General features: G+C 36.3%; 1 protein-coding gene across 9 annotated transcripts in view; it reads right to left on the reverse strand.

The window, feature by feature from the left end:
• SGCZ (sarcoglycan zeta) overlaps positions 1-12637 on the reverse strand; it is a 391151-nt gene that overhangs the window by 103711 nt on the left and 274803 nt on the right. The window contains exon 2 of one of the 9 annotated variants that reach the window (XM_038136651.1): positions 11016-11115. The exons of 7 other annotated variants lie outside the window; for them this stretch is intronic. The gene's annotated coding sequence lies outside the window, so the exon portion shown is untranslated. Of the gene's footprint in view, positions 1-11015; positions 11118-12637 lie in introns of all 9 variants that reach the window. One more of the 9 variants, XM_038136650.1, reaches the window with a different exon arrangement.

Here is a 12637-nt window from a genome sequence, read left to right on the forward strand (position 1 = left end):
TACAACTGTGGATCATCATTATTCCTTGTATAGGGTGAAAATAGATCCTGAATTTTACAATTCCTCAATAAAGAAACTATTTAATTTTCTCTCTATATATATGTAACATTTTTTTACATTTAAAGCAATTTATAGGTTGAATCCAGTGTTTTTTCTTTTCCTGGTGAGTAAAATACATAAAAAAATATCATGTGGGAAAAAAGAAAATAATTTTTAGTGGTTGCTCATCACTACTAAAAGCATGTTGCTGATGAACAACTTCAAAAATACTAATTTTGATTGTTTGTGTTTATTTATCAGAACAGAAATAGGAAAGGCACCATTGTAAAAGTCTGGATGAAACAAGTAAACCACATAATTCAATGTTCAATAAAACATAAGCATAGAAAAGTGGCATTATAAGGCTTCAGCTACACTCACAGGAAAAAACCAATGAAACATGCTTTATACTCAAGAAATTATTATACAAAATTATTTTGGACAGCAATAGAAAGTCAAGATTTTTCACTGTACAGCCAGTGGAATTTAACTTGATCCACTTAAGTGCAAAATAAGCACATTTAATCTAATTGCTAATTACATATTTCGAAGCCATTGTTGACTCTAGTGTATTGAAACAATGAGAACTTGCACTTCTGCTCTGCTGGCTGAAGTATGAGGAAAGTAACCTCTGCCTACTGGGTAAACAGCTGGGTAACAGTCCTCAACTGCTATAGCTGAATTGTCAAATAAAGCTTCTTAAGAAAATGATGATATATGTTAATTTATCTGAAGTCAAGTAATGTTTATACAAATATTTTCACATGGAAAACTTCAGGTATTTGTGGGCTTTCTAATAAAAAGTGCAAAATGAAACAGTGATACTTGTTTTTAAAAAGGAAATAAAGAAATTAGAGCTTGTTATGGAACGTGCAATCTGCATTAACAAAAATTAAGTCTCGATTTTATCAATCCTATAGTAATAGAATATAAAATTTTAATAGTAAAGGATAACCTGAGAAAACACAACAACCATGGTGTAGTTTTTGTCAGTGAATAAATACTCAACAAGAATTAGGTATTTTTTGATTTATTGATTTGGACATAAACATTTTTTCTAAATGAAAAGGCAAATTCAATATTTCATTTTACCTGCTTCTGTGGAATGTTTCTAACTGACACACATAAAATACATTTATAAGAAAAAAAGGGAAGGAGGGAAAAGGAGGAAGTAAAAAAAATCCACAAAATACACAAAAATATAAAGTCAAGCTTTCAGAAAACTAGAAATGCCAAAATTAAAGTTACCTAAGAAGCTTCCATCTGCTCTATCTTGCAAGTATGCTTAAGATAAAATTATACGTTTATATGTGATATTTACCCTCCTGAGTCTCAGCTTATTCCACACAAGGTTGGCACAAACCTCAATCAGCAGCTCCTCACTATTTTGCTTTGACGTCATTATTGTCTTTGCTCCTCATTTATTGTACTCTGTTAAAACTCTGCTGTGAAGACAGTACTGTCAGTATTCTTCTAGACTTCTGTTCACATAAGTGTTTATTACTGAAGTTATATAGTTCCTCACAACCATTAATTAATTTTCAAAATTCTTTCAGTAACTTCATATGGTGGTACTGTTCTCATGTTACTGACAGAGACCTAAAGCACAAAATCAATTTGTTCACTATTTTTTTGATACTTATCTCTGTTTATTTTCAGTGGTGGCAAGTTAAACTGTATAGCAAGATTAAACTGTAAGGGTCTCAGAAAGCAAGTATTGATAGAGCCTACTGTGTTCATAAGAGCTTCTATTTTTCTGAGTGAGCTTTCTAGGTCATTCTTTAATCCTTCAGAAGAATCCCACAGATTGAATGCAGACAGGTTCTGCATATACACAAGCACTAACTTCAGTAAAATTACATCATTCAATACACTACATTCTGGAGCCTAAGTCACAAAAGGTGTTATTAAAGGAACAGGGTGACTGCAAGCTCAATTCCTTGATAAACACAATAATCTTCCAGACAATTCCTGAAGTGTGTAATGACTGATGTGAAATAAGTCTGAATAGTAAAATACAGAAAATAGTCAGACATGTACTACTACAACATGCTTAACAAAGATGACCCCACTGAAAGAATTACTTCCCAGTGTGTTTTTTTATCAATAACCCCTTCATCAAGTGTATACATGAGTTGGAATAAGAGGAGTTTCTTGTTTCATTGGGTTAAAACTATGCTGTTAAAAAGAAAAATTCAAGGGTTTTCAGAACTAACACAACTTGGTTAAAAAGTTATTAATATTAACAAGATTAATCAGAAGAAGGTCCTTCTGCTTATTTCCCAAATAAACTCCATAAAGTTTAGGTTTTCCAGGCAAATGAAACTCAGATCATCCTTTTGGTGTGATTTGATTTTATTTAAGTGCAAAAATAGACTTGAATGAACTATGCCAGTACTTAAAACAAGTGTCAAGTTCAGTACTAGGACTGACTGCGATAGATGTTTTCTTTCATCATAGCAGCTGGTATAATAGTGTGCAGTTTTGACCAAAACAGTGCTCATAACACACCATGCTTTGGCTGTTGCTGAACTGTGCTTCCAGAGTGTCCAGCCTTTCTCACTTTTTCCCCACTCTCTGCCCCCAATAAGTAGAGTGGGGATGGCTAAGGAGTTGAGAGGAAATGCAGCTAAGCCAATCCACCCAAAGTGGCCAAAGGCATATTCCATACCTGTAACATCATTCTCAGCAAGAAAAAGTGCTGGTAGAGGAAGAAGGGGGCTGGAGGCATTGAGAGCTGGAGAGAACAAGGATTTCTTTCAAAGTGGCCACTGCTTGAAGACAGAGTGGGCATCAGTCTGTGCTATGTTGTGAGTGATTGTCTTTGCATCACTTTATGTCCTCTTTATTATTATTCAATATTTATTGTTATTCTGTATGTTATACCATGTACAACTTTCCATGTTTCTCATTTAAGAATATGAAACAAACTAACAGTGACCCTGCCTCACTTACATTGTTCTTTTCCCTCAGATACAAAGAAAAACAACCCCTTTACATCCATAAACACGTCTTATAGGGATTGTAAAAAAAAAAATCAAATATCACTATCAATATTTTATGTTATTCTTAGAGTACATCACATTGAAGTTATTAAAAGCAGAAATTCAAATTAGAAGCCATTAAAATATAAAAACCAAGCATTTAGTTTATGCTGTTGTTCGTCTTAAAACTGCAGCAACCTAAGGAAGAGTTTTACCGACTTTGAACACTACATTAAAGTCAATGAAGTCCTAAACCATACTGACTATAAATCTGTGATAATGAGAGTATAAATTTGAATCAGAACATAAAAGAATTCCCAGAAAAATATTCTGGGAGGCAAAAAAACAGCACTGAAATTCAGAGCTTTTTCAAGCTTTGACCTGTTTATAAACAGGCAGAGATTTATGTTCTTCGATGATCCTGTAAATGGCATACAAGAAAACCAGAGATTAATTCACACTGTCTTTAAACAGGCAGGATGATCTTTTAAAAGATTAAGTTACTTCTTCACAATGTGCTGAGAATTCTACAAGGGTGTATTACTTATACAGCCTGTATAATTTCTGCCCAATAAACTATTACAGCAGCATGTTTTAGGATAACTACAAATATCAAGTATATGCTATGAATACTTCTCAAGAACTAAGGATACTGCTCAACAAGTCAGGAAGCTGGCTAAAACTACAATCTGCAGCAGCCTGTCTACAATCTAAACTACTACAACTAGTCTTGGATTACACATATTGCTGTCTAATGAAATATGTTGTGGTGTGCTTGCTTTCTTTTATTGTTTTCTCTCTCTTGTTTTTCCTTCTTTCTTTCTTTTTTATTTTTATTTCTTTAAGCGCTAAGACATTCTAAGGAAAAAGAAGAGGATAAGAAATTTTACACAAATTGCTGATAAACCAGAAGTGTGAAAGAACAAGCTTAGCTTTCTACACAATAGAGCCAGTCCTCTGTGACATAGATGACAACAACTGGAGACCTAGAACAGGATTCACTAGTCTGGCTTAGAACATCTTTAAGCTACTAAAAGGGCAATGTGAAGTCAAGTTGTGGAATATTTCAATTAGAAATTACATTTTGGAAGTCAGTAACTATATGTTATAAACTCACTCCACCCAGATGAAATAACACCTCCTTGCATGAGATCAAACCCAGACCTTTAATGTTAGAAAATTCTGCAAATCCATCAATAACATTGCTATATGAAAGACATTACAGTGGACAAAACATCTGCAATTCCTGTGTAAGACCACAGAATTCAAAATTCCTTGGCCCGGAGAAAAGAAGATGGAAGGCATGATGCGCCAGGTCAGGAATGAAAACTCTTATTACATGGGGTGAGAACAGCACTCTGATCCTCCAGTAATTTGTCATGCATCTCATGAAGTGGCCAGTGACCAGGCAGTAAAGAACTCTGCTAACTAAAATGCAGGCTTTTTCCTTAGGAGCATGAACTTACATGCAGTAGCACAGTGAAAAGGGAAGTGTTGGTTATTCTGAATTGACTAAAACATTATTAAATAGTATTTTATATTTCAAGCTTGCACAGTATTTTTTCTTACTTCCATAATAGTAAAAACATACACCAAATACATGTTTCAGTACTTTACAGCAGGAACAACCAAGTAGTTGGTGGGTCAAGAAATCCATTCTTATCAATAATATTCAAGGTTTTCAGAAGTTCTGATGTTAGATGTGATATCCTGCATGTTTTCTGAGAATATATTTAAGCCCAAACTCTGTTTCCAAAAGCTCACATTCTGAAGAAGGAATCATTACACAAAACAGGGAGGGGGAATAATTATAATAATAGAAAAAATAGGGTTTAAACCAAGTGCCTACATCAGATGTCCTATAAATTAATAAACATTCAATGTCTGTTGCCTTGTAGGCATCATAGCACAAGCCATACATGAAATGGAATTTGGATGATGTGGCTGCACTGGTATGAAAAAGCGCAGATGAAACATCTAAGCATGCAAACGTGCCATGCCAAATAAAAAAAAAAACCAGAGGGTATGACATCAGAAGAAAGGTGACTGAAACAATGTAGCAGTAGTGAATTATAGTGAAGATGGAAAAAGAATACTGAACTTGATAGGATGGCACAAAACAGCAGGTAATGTAAAGGGACAGCAATGGGGATGATTAGGAAGATGAACTCTATTAGCAGCTATGTTGTTGATAAAATGGAAGATGCACACTAGAGATTGGAAGGAAGATGACAAAGGAAATTATTTGTAATGTATTTACACATGCAAAAACCTGGATTTAATCAACAGAGCTGGAAAATAATTCCAGTTGGAGAAAAATGGTGCTTGGATGTGATTATGGATGTACAACTGAAGGAAAAACTGTAAGCAGCAAAAGTCTTGCATAAACAAAATGGTATAAGCAACAAAACCAGAGTATTTTCCTGGATTACTGGGAAAGATAACTGAACCTCAACAGTCAAAAATAAAGGTAAAATAAAGGCAAGCTATTCACTGGAATGGCAAAAATCTGGATTGATGGAAACACCTGCCTTCATCCATCTGCCAACAATAATAGATAGCATCTACAATGCTGACACTATGTAGATATCAGGATAAAGATAGGGAAGAAATTACTGTAGTACAGTGCAGCAACGTTTAAAGAGAAACAAATTAAGGAAAAAATAACATGAAAAACTATTAAAAAGAAAGAAAAGTCAGACTGCTATCCAAACTAACTGGAATTAAAATTCCTTAAATATATATTACTTTAGAATGGTTTTTGAAAGTGTGGAGTATGACCTGTTTCTTTAATTATAAACTGCCTGTATTAATATAAAATATATGCCTATCATGACAATAAGATGAAACCCCTATTTCATGTTTAAAATTTTGATTTTATTCCATCATAAGGGGAGATATGCTATTTTTCATTCAAACATAGATGTGTATTTAATATCGCCATTGTGAGGCTGCTCACTGTCATCTTTGAAAGGTTGTGGCAGCCAGGAGAGGTACCTCAGAACTGAGAGAATGCAAATGTCACCCCAGTCTTCAAAAAGAGCAAGAAGAAGGACTTAAAGAACTATTGGCCAGTCAGCCTGATTTCAATCCCTGGAAAGGTGATGGAGTGTCTCATTCTGGAAACCATCTCTATCCATCCAGGTGACAAGGTGATCAGGAGCATAGATTCACCAAGGGTAAATCATTGTTTGATGTCTTCTACCAAGAAAAAACTAGCTGGAGGGATGAGGGGACAGCAGTGCATATTGTCTACCTTGACTTCAGCAGGGCTTTTGACACTGGTCTCTCACAATATCTTTGTAGGCAAACTCAGGAAGTGTGGACTGGTTGAGTGGACAGTGAGATGGATTGAGAACTGGCTGACCCCAGAGAGTCACAATCAGTGACACACATTCTGGTTGGAGGCCTGACACTTGTGGTGTTCCCCATTATTCAATACTGGGAGCTGTTTAACTTATTCATCAATGACTTAGATGAAGGGGCAGATGCCTCCTCAGCAAGTCTGGTGATTACACAATGCTGGGAGGAGCAGCCAGTACCCCAGAGTGCTGTGCAGCCCTTCAGAAGGGCCTTGACAGGCTGGAGAGATGGGCAGGGAGGAAATTCAGCAAGGGCAAGTGCAGGTTCCTGCACCTGGGGAGGAGTGACCCCATGCACCAGCACAGGCTGGGGACTGACCTGCTGGAAAGCAGCTCTGTGGAAAAGGACTTTGGGGTCCTGGTGAAAACAAGCTGTGCAGGAGCGAGCAGTATTGAGTGTGGGTGCGTTTATTTTGTCCACATGAATTGCAGTTTATTTAATTCACTTCCCTGTGTTTGAGTCCTGGTTGTAATTTCAGCACTGAATCTTGAAGATAATTTAGTCATGCTGAAAATTTAATCACACATTATTCTTTTATTTTTCAAGTAAGTGATTGCCTGACTTCAGAAAGAAAAATTAAAAATTGATATAAGAGGACAATAAACAAATATGCTTAATACATAAAAAAAATACAGTCCCACTGGTTTGTTGTGTACACATATGGCAATTAAAATAGAGAAGAGGTTCTGACATTTTTTCTAGGAATTTCTACAAATAAGTTTTAGGACTTACCCTTATTATGTATTCCAGTGAAATACACTGAACTAATGCAGTTTTGTCTAGATCTTGAGAAGTAAAAATATTATTTGGGTTGTCAGTCACACGCATGAAATAATGCAGGTATGTGTTTTATGCTTTTCATGTTTGCACTTTGCCCTGACACAACCTGACAAAACTTCAGCTCTTGTGATGCTGATCTCTAAGTGGGGCAGCAGAAAAAACAAGTGCTTAACAAGCATTAGGAACTATTCTGGCAGCATTTATACCTATTGAAAAATGATAAAGCATATCTTGAATTGAGCTGTGGGCATAATGAAGTTCTATAAAGAATATTATTCCCTTACAATATTGCAAAGTCAGCTCTACCTTAGCTACTATGGACATAATGGTTTGCTTTTCTGTTGTTCTTTCCCTTAAAGGCAGATTCTATATTTTCTTTAGGCAAGTTACTATATTGCCTCTACTATCTTTAAAAGAATTTTCTTCATACATAGCCTGACACTCCAGTGCTGTAATGCAATTACTTTTGTTTGCCCTTCAGATACATTATTGCTTAGACTAAATAATCATAGATAATTTTCTTTGTGTGTTATTTTGCATCTTAATGCTTCACATTGCTCCTAGGTCTGCCTTTATCTCCCATATCTCTCTAAGCGGAATAAAAAAACAAACAAACAAAAAACAGAACAAGCACAGCTTGTGAACGCTTTCCATGGCTATGCAGAGAAAAATTATTTCATTTGTTGATTTCAGTATGTCTGGTATTTCTGCAATATTATTCTGAGTCTGATTAATGGTGTGCTACAAATCAGATGTTGTCATCAGAAAAAGTAAATTTAGATACTGTATTCCACAAACTGGCTAGACAATGGCTTCTCTTTTATGTATTTATTAGAATACGTATCCTGTCTATGAAAGGGGCAACTTTTTTTAACCTCCTTAGTATGTGATGACTAGTCTATTGCTATAACAGTAGAACCACATTGCTCTAATGGTTGCTTTTTTCTAGGTAACCATCCAGTTCATGCAAGTAATAAAAAACTTATTGGAAAAAAATGAATTTGCCTTCAAAATCCTTAATACCAACATTCTTTGTCCCAAAAGACTTTTTTAAGATTAAAATCCATGCTGCTCCATGACAAAAGACTAAGATCCATTTTAAGACAAGTTTCACAAGCTTGGACTCTCACCTGCAGATCTGAGTCTTAGATATAAAATATTCCCTGATTTAAATTTTAGCATCCAAAGAAATTTGATTCTTAATTTTTACTTTCTTATATTAAGGCGTGTGTACTCTCCTAGATATTTTGCTATACTACGACACTGTATCCCTTATAAAGAATGACAATAACCTCATGAGTCATACCATGGAGGTCCTGAAATACCCACAGCCAAGCACATCCTTCTGCAGCTCCCTGGACTGGCACTTGTATTTAGCAAAGTGTGCTTTTCTTACAACAAAACAAATATTATTAAGTAGGACCCATTACAGTGCTTCCTTGATCACATTGTAGCATTAATTAGCATTAAAGAAAACCGTTTTCAAAGCAGTCCAGTTTAAGGAACCTATTACTTTCAAAATGAAAAATGTTTATTTTCACGTGAGGAAAAAGTCTCGTATCCAACAATTTTACAATTCAAGAAGTGTGACTATATAACATTGCAGCCTTAATATTATCTAAGTTTAGACAGTATTACAATACAAACACTGCATGTTTTTCAAAAGTACTTCTACACATCTTTCACTAAACAAAACCTTGCTCCATTGATGCACTCAATAAAATAAATGGGACAAAGAGCAAAGTAGCTTGCTGCAGAGATCCGTCTTGCGCTATCAGGGCAAAGAAAATGGAAGTGTAAGAAATGCCACAAAGTTGCTTAAAAAATAGCTCCTCTTTTATCTAACAGCCTGCTCAACAGAACACTCATCTCCTAAATGATAGCTTTCAGTTCCTTCTCTGCAGTGCAAAGGGAGTAAAAATACTAACCTTTAGTGTTTTAGGGAGTGTTAAAGCCACAATGGAAAAAGGACCTACCTAATCTCTTTGCATATAGCTCAGCATGGCAAAAGTCATTGAGAAGTTATCAGTCATGTTGGCAAATGGGAGAAGCCTTGTAAAGGGGATAATTTCACAAGAAAACATGGCAAAAAGATGTACTGCATCATTTTGAGGGATGATAGTGTGTTCTCAGATATAAATTTCCTGCGGTGTGTCTAAACTGATCACAGAAGCACAATGAAAGATAAGCATTTGTGAATCAATGCTTCAATGGCTCACTGACTTTCATAACAGGGAACCTTTAGAGTCAGATTGGAGAAGGGACTTTAGAAAGAAGTTTAGTATCACAGTTCACCCCCTTAGAAGCACAGCATCAGAATCACCTTTGTCATGAGATCATTTTCAGCCTACAGCTCTGAGGGTGCAGGCTGGACACAGAGCAGCTACCTGCTGTTGTGCCTGCAAAGGAGCTGTGGAGGGAAATTCTTCAGGTTCTTTGCTGAAACCAGGGAACACAGACCAATGTCTTCCAAAGGTAGAAATCAGGAATGAAGTGTCCCTGCACATTCCCTTTAGGAAAATGGCAGAAGACCTATACACAAAGTGGTGAAACAGAGAAGCCCATATGATACAAAAGGATGTCAGTAACATTAGGCGTGAGGAATGCCAGTAAAAAAGTGATTGACCACCTGGAAAGGAATGCAGGAATGCCATACATGGAGGTTGAAATGGACACCCTCCAAAGCAGCTGATTAAGGAAGCAAATGGTCCAATCCCCAAGAGCAAATGTAGAACCCACCTCAGTCCTAGCAGAACAGAAGCTATAGGTAACTTACACCAAGAATCCTGAGTTGGAATGGCTTTCAGATTCACCAGCCACCTGGTTATTACCTCATACAGCTGATTTGTAATGATAGTAGTAATATAACAATCTAAGGAGAGAAGGAAGTTGAAGAATTCAAATTCACGTAGGACATCTTGTTGAGGAAGAACAGAAAGGGAGCATGGATGAATCCACTTGTTTTGATGTTCAGATCGAAAAAGAGAAAGAACTGCTAAGTTACTGCAAACTACATGTACTAAATTAAAGAAGAAAAACAAAACAAAACAAAACAAACCCCAAACAACATTACCACTTTGGGATTTCCCTCGAAGACCAGAAGGATCAATTAGATAATGTATCTGTGAAGAGCACAGACTTCAGCGATAATATAGGTTAATGGCTAACATATTTTATGAACACAACAGGAGACAGGATGAAGAAGCTCCTGAAATGCTTTCTTGAGGAGTAATAAGGGTGGATGGGCACTGCTTTCCATTTGGCTCCAATTAACAGAGAATGAAGAGTGAATGGGAGGATTAAGTGGTAATGTAGTTGAGATTGGTCACAAAAGGACAAAATTCTTGAAAGTTAGATTAGAAGGAAAATAATTCAAAAGAAAAACTATGCATTTTTAAGAAGGCAAGTCCAGTGAAAGGACTCTTAGTTAAAATTTCCTGGGAGACTTGCCGAAGGTGAAAAAGAAATTAGAGTGAAGTGGTAGCTCTTTAACAAACTAATTTACCCAAAGGAGAAGAAAGCCTTCTGATAGATACTGAAGAATATTGACATTTCTTAAGCATGTTTTTCCTGCTTTCTAAATTCCTTCTTTAGTCAAAAGGTCAAAATAAATTGGTTTTCTGTTTTAATTGGTGCACCGGTGATAAAGGATTAAGATCCTGCAAGGAAAGGATGAATGCATTTATGAATAGTTGCATAACCTAGGTATTTTCAAGCCCACTGAGTGAAATGAACTTGATCTTGAGGTATAAAAAATCAGCAAATGATAAAATATTAGCTAAAAGGTGTCTACAACAGTGACATAGCTCAAAGCAGTAGAGTGCAGTAATCCCTCATTTCCCCACTTACTCCATGTTGGCTCACACTGTGGGGCAGTTTTTCTGCATGTGATGGGGATTCCTTTTGGATGAAATTAAATCAGAAGATCTGTTCAAAGTGCAGCAACAGTCTCTAAAAGGAACAGAAAGGTCTGAATCAATGTGTGATCTGCAGCACAAGCAAGTCCCACAGTAAGTACCAAGTGCACATGCACCAACAGAATGCTCTCAAATTAAAGAGACTTCCTGTGTCCTTCTGCTTCTTGTACCACTTAAAAGGCTAAAGGTCTCAAGGTCAGTAACCAGTTCACAGAGATGCCCTAAAGCTAAAGGTATTCCTTTATATCAAGGTCTCCTATAGTTGAATATATTTTCTTGTAGCTTCAGCTGCTGTATGCCTCTTCACCACTTTTCTAATTTGTTTGTCTCACCTGCCTGCCTTTTTTTTCTTTTTCTTTTTTTTTTCTAAATTAACAACAATTTCCCTTTTCTATCCCTCCTTTCCCATCAACTTCTTCAGTCTCCTAGAAGATTTAACATTGCATTCCTAGTACCAGTTCATGGTCAGGAGTCTCAGCTGTGCTGCTTTGTGTCCTTAAGTTCTGCATCTACCATCAGTTGTCCCCAAGATTTTGAACTTCCATCTGTCTAAATGCAAAACTGCAAATCCTCTCTCATTTATCCTGTCTCTTGCTCATACAAAGAAACAACTGAGAAATTGAAAGTCATAATTTCATTGTGTCTACTTGATCATTTGCCTCCCCCACAAGACTTAAGATACCATATCTTCCATTCATGCCAATACTCAAACACAAACTTAGGAAGCAACAGGCATTATGTGTTGCACTTAAGTGAACAACTAAAATAAGACTTGCTCTGATGGCAAAGGGCATGAGAAGACCCATGTTACCTCCACTAAATGGATGAGAGTATGCTCTGGCACTTGCTGAAGCAACACCAGTAAGCCTAGACAGCTGAAAGCAAGAGTCTGCAAAATAGCTTTCCTTTGGCTGTCTTTGAGCAACATGTGTAACAGGGATGTTTTTTCCAGGGCACCAGAGTAATTATAAACTAAATAAATATGCATACCTATACTCTAGCTTTTGCAGCCTTGGTACAAACTGTTTTTTCTACTGATCTATTCATATTGCACCACTGTAGTTTTTGCTGTGTGGCTCATAAATATGCAGCCTATGAGCACAAAGTCTGTGAGAGCTCATTAAGGATGGATGAGAGCAAACTGTAAAGGTGAAAACTAGAAGGCAGAATTGGAATTTATCTTTTAAAAGGCAAAAGAGTGGCAGTAAAGATCAACTTACCTCGAATCCTTTGAAAAATATCATGAACTCTACCAGAAGAGCTAATCAAACAAGCTATTTGTAGGAAGCTGGAAGATGCCCATGAGATCTATGAGATGCAAAAGCAATGAAAAACCAAAACAGTATAAGGAGGACATAAGGGACAATGCAAATAAACATTAAATAATAAGGGGGGGGGGGGGCAGGAAATTAGAGAGGCATACAAAGAATGGCTAAAATTGATGCCGTTCAAACTGGTGAAGAGAAAGTAAGCACACAATAATAAAATATGAAAGCACTTGATCCATGCCTACTGATAATAAAACAATAAACAATGAACTTAAAATGAAGGAAC

The sequence above is a fragment of the Motacilla alba genome, chromosome 4 (assembly GCF_015832195.1).
Source record: "Motacilla alba alba isolate MOTALB_02 chromosome 4, Motacilla_alba_V1.0_pri, whole genome shotgun sequence".
NCBI classification, from domain to species: domain Eukaryota; kingdom Metazoa; phylum Chordata; class Aves; order Passeriformes; family Motacillidae; genus Motacilla; species Motacilla alba.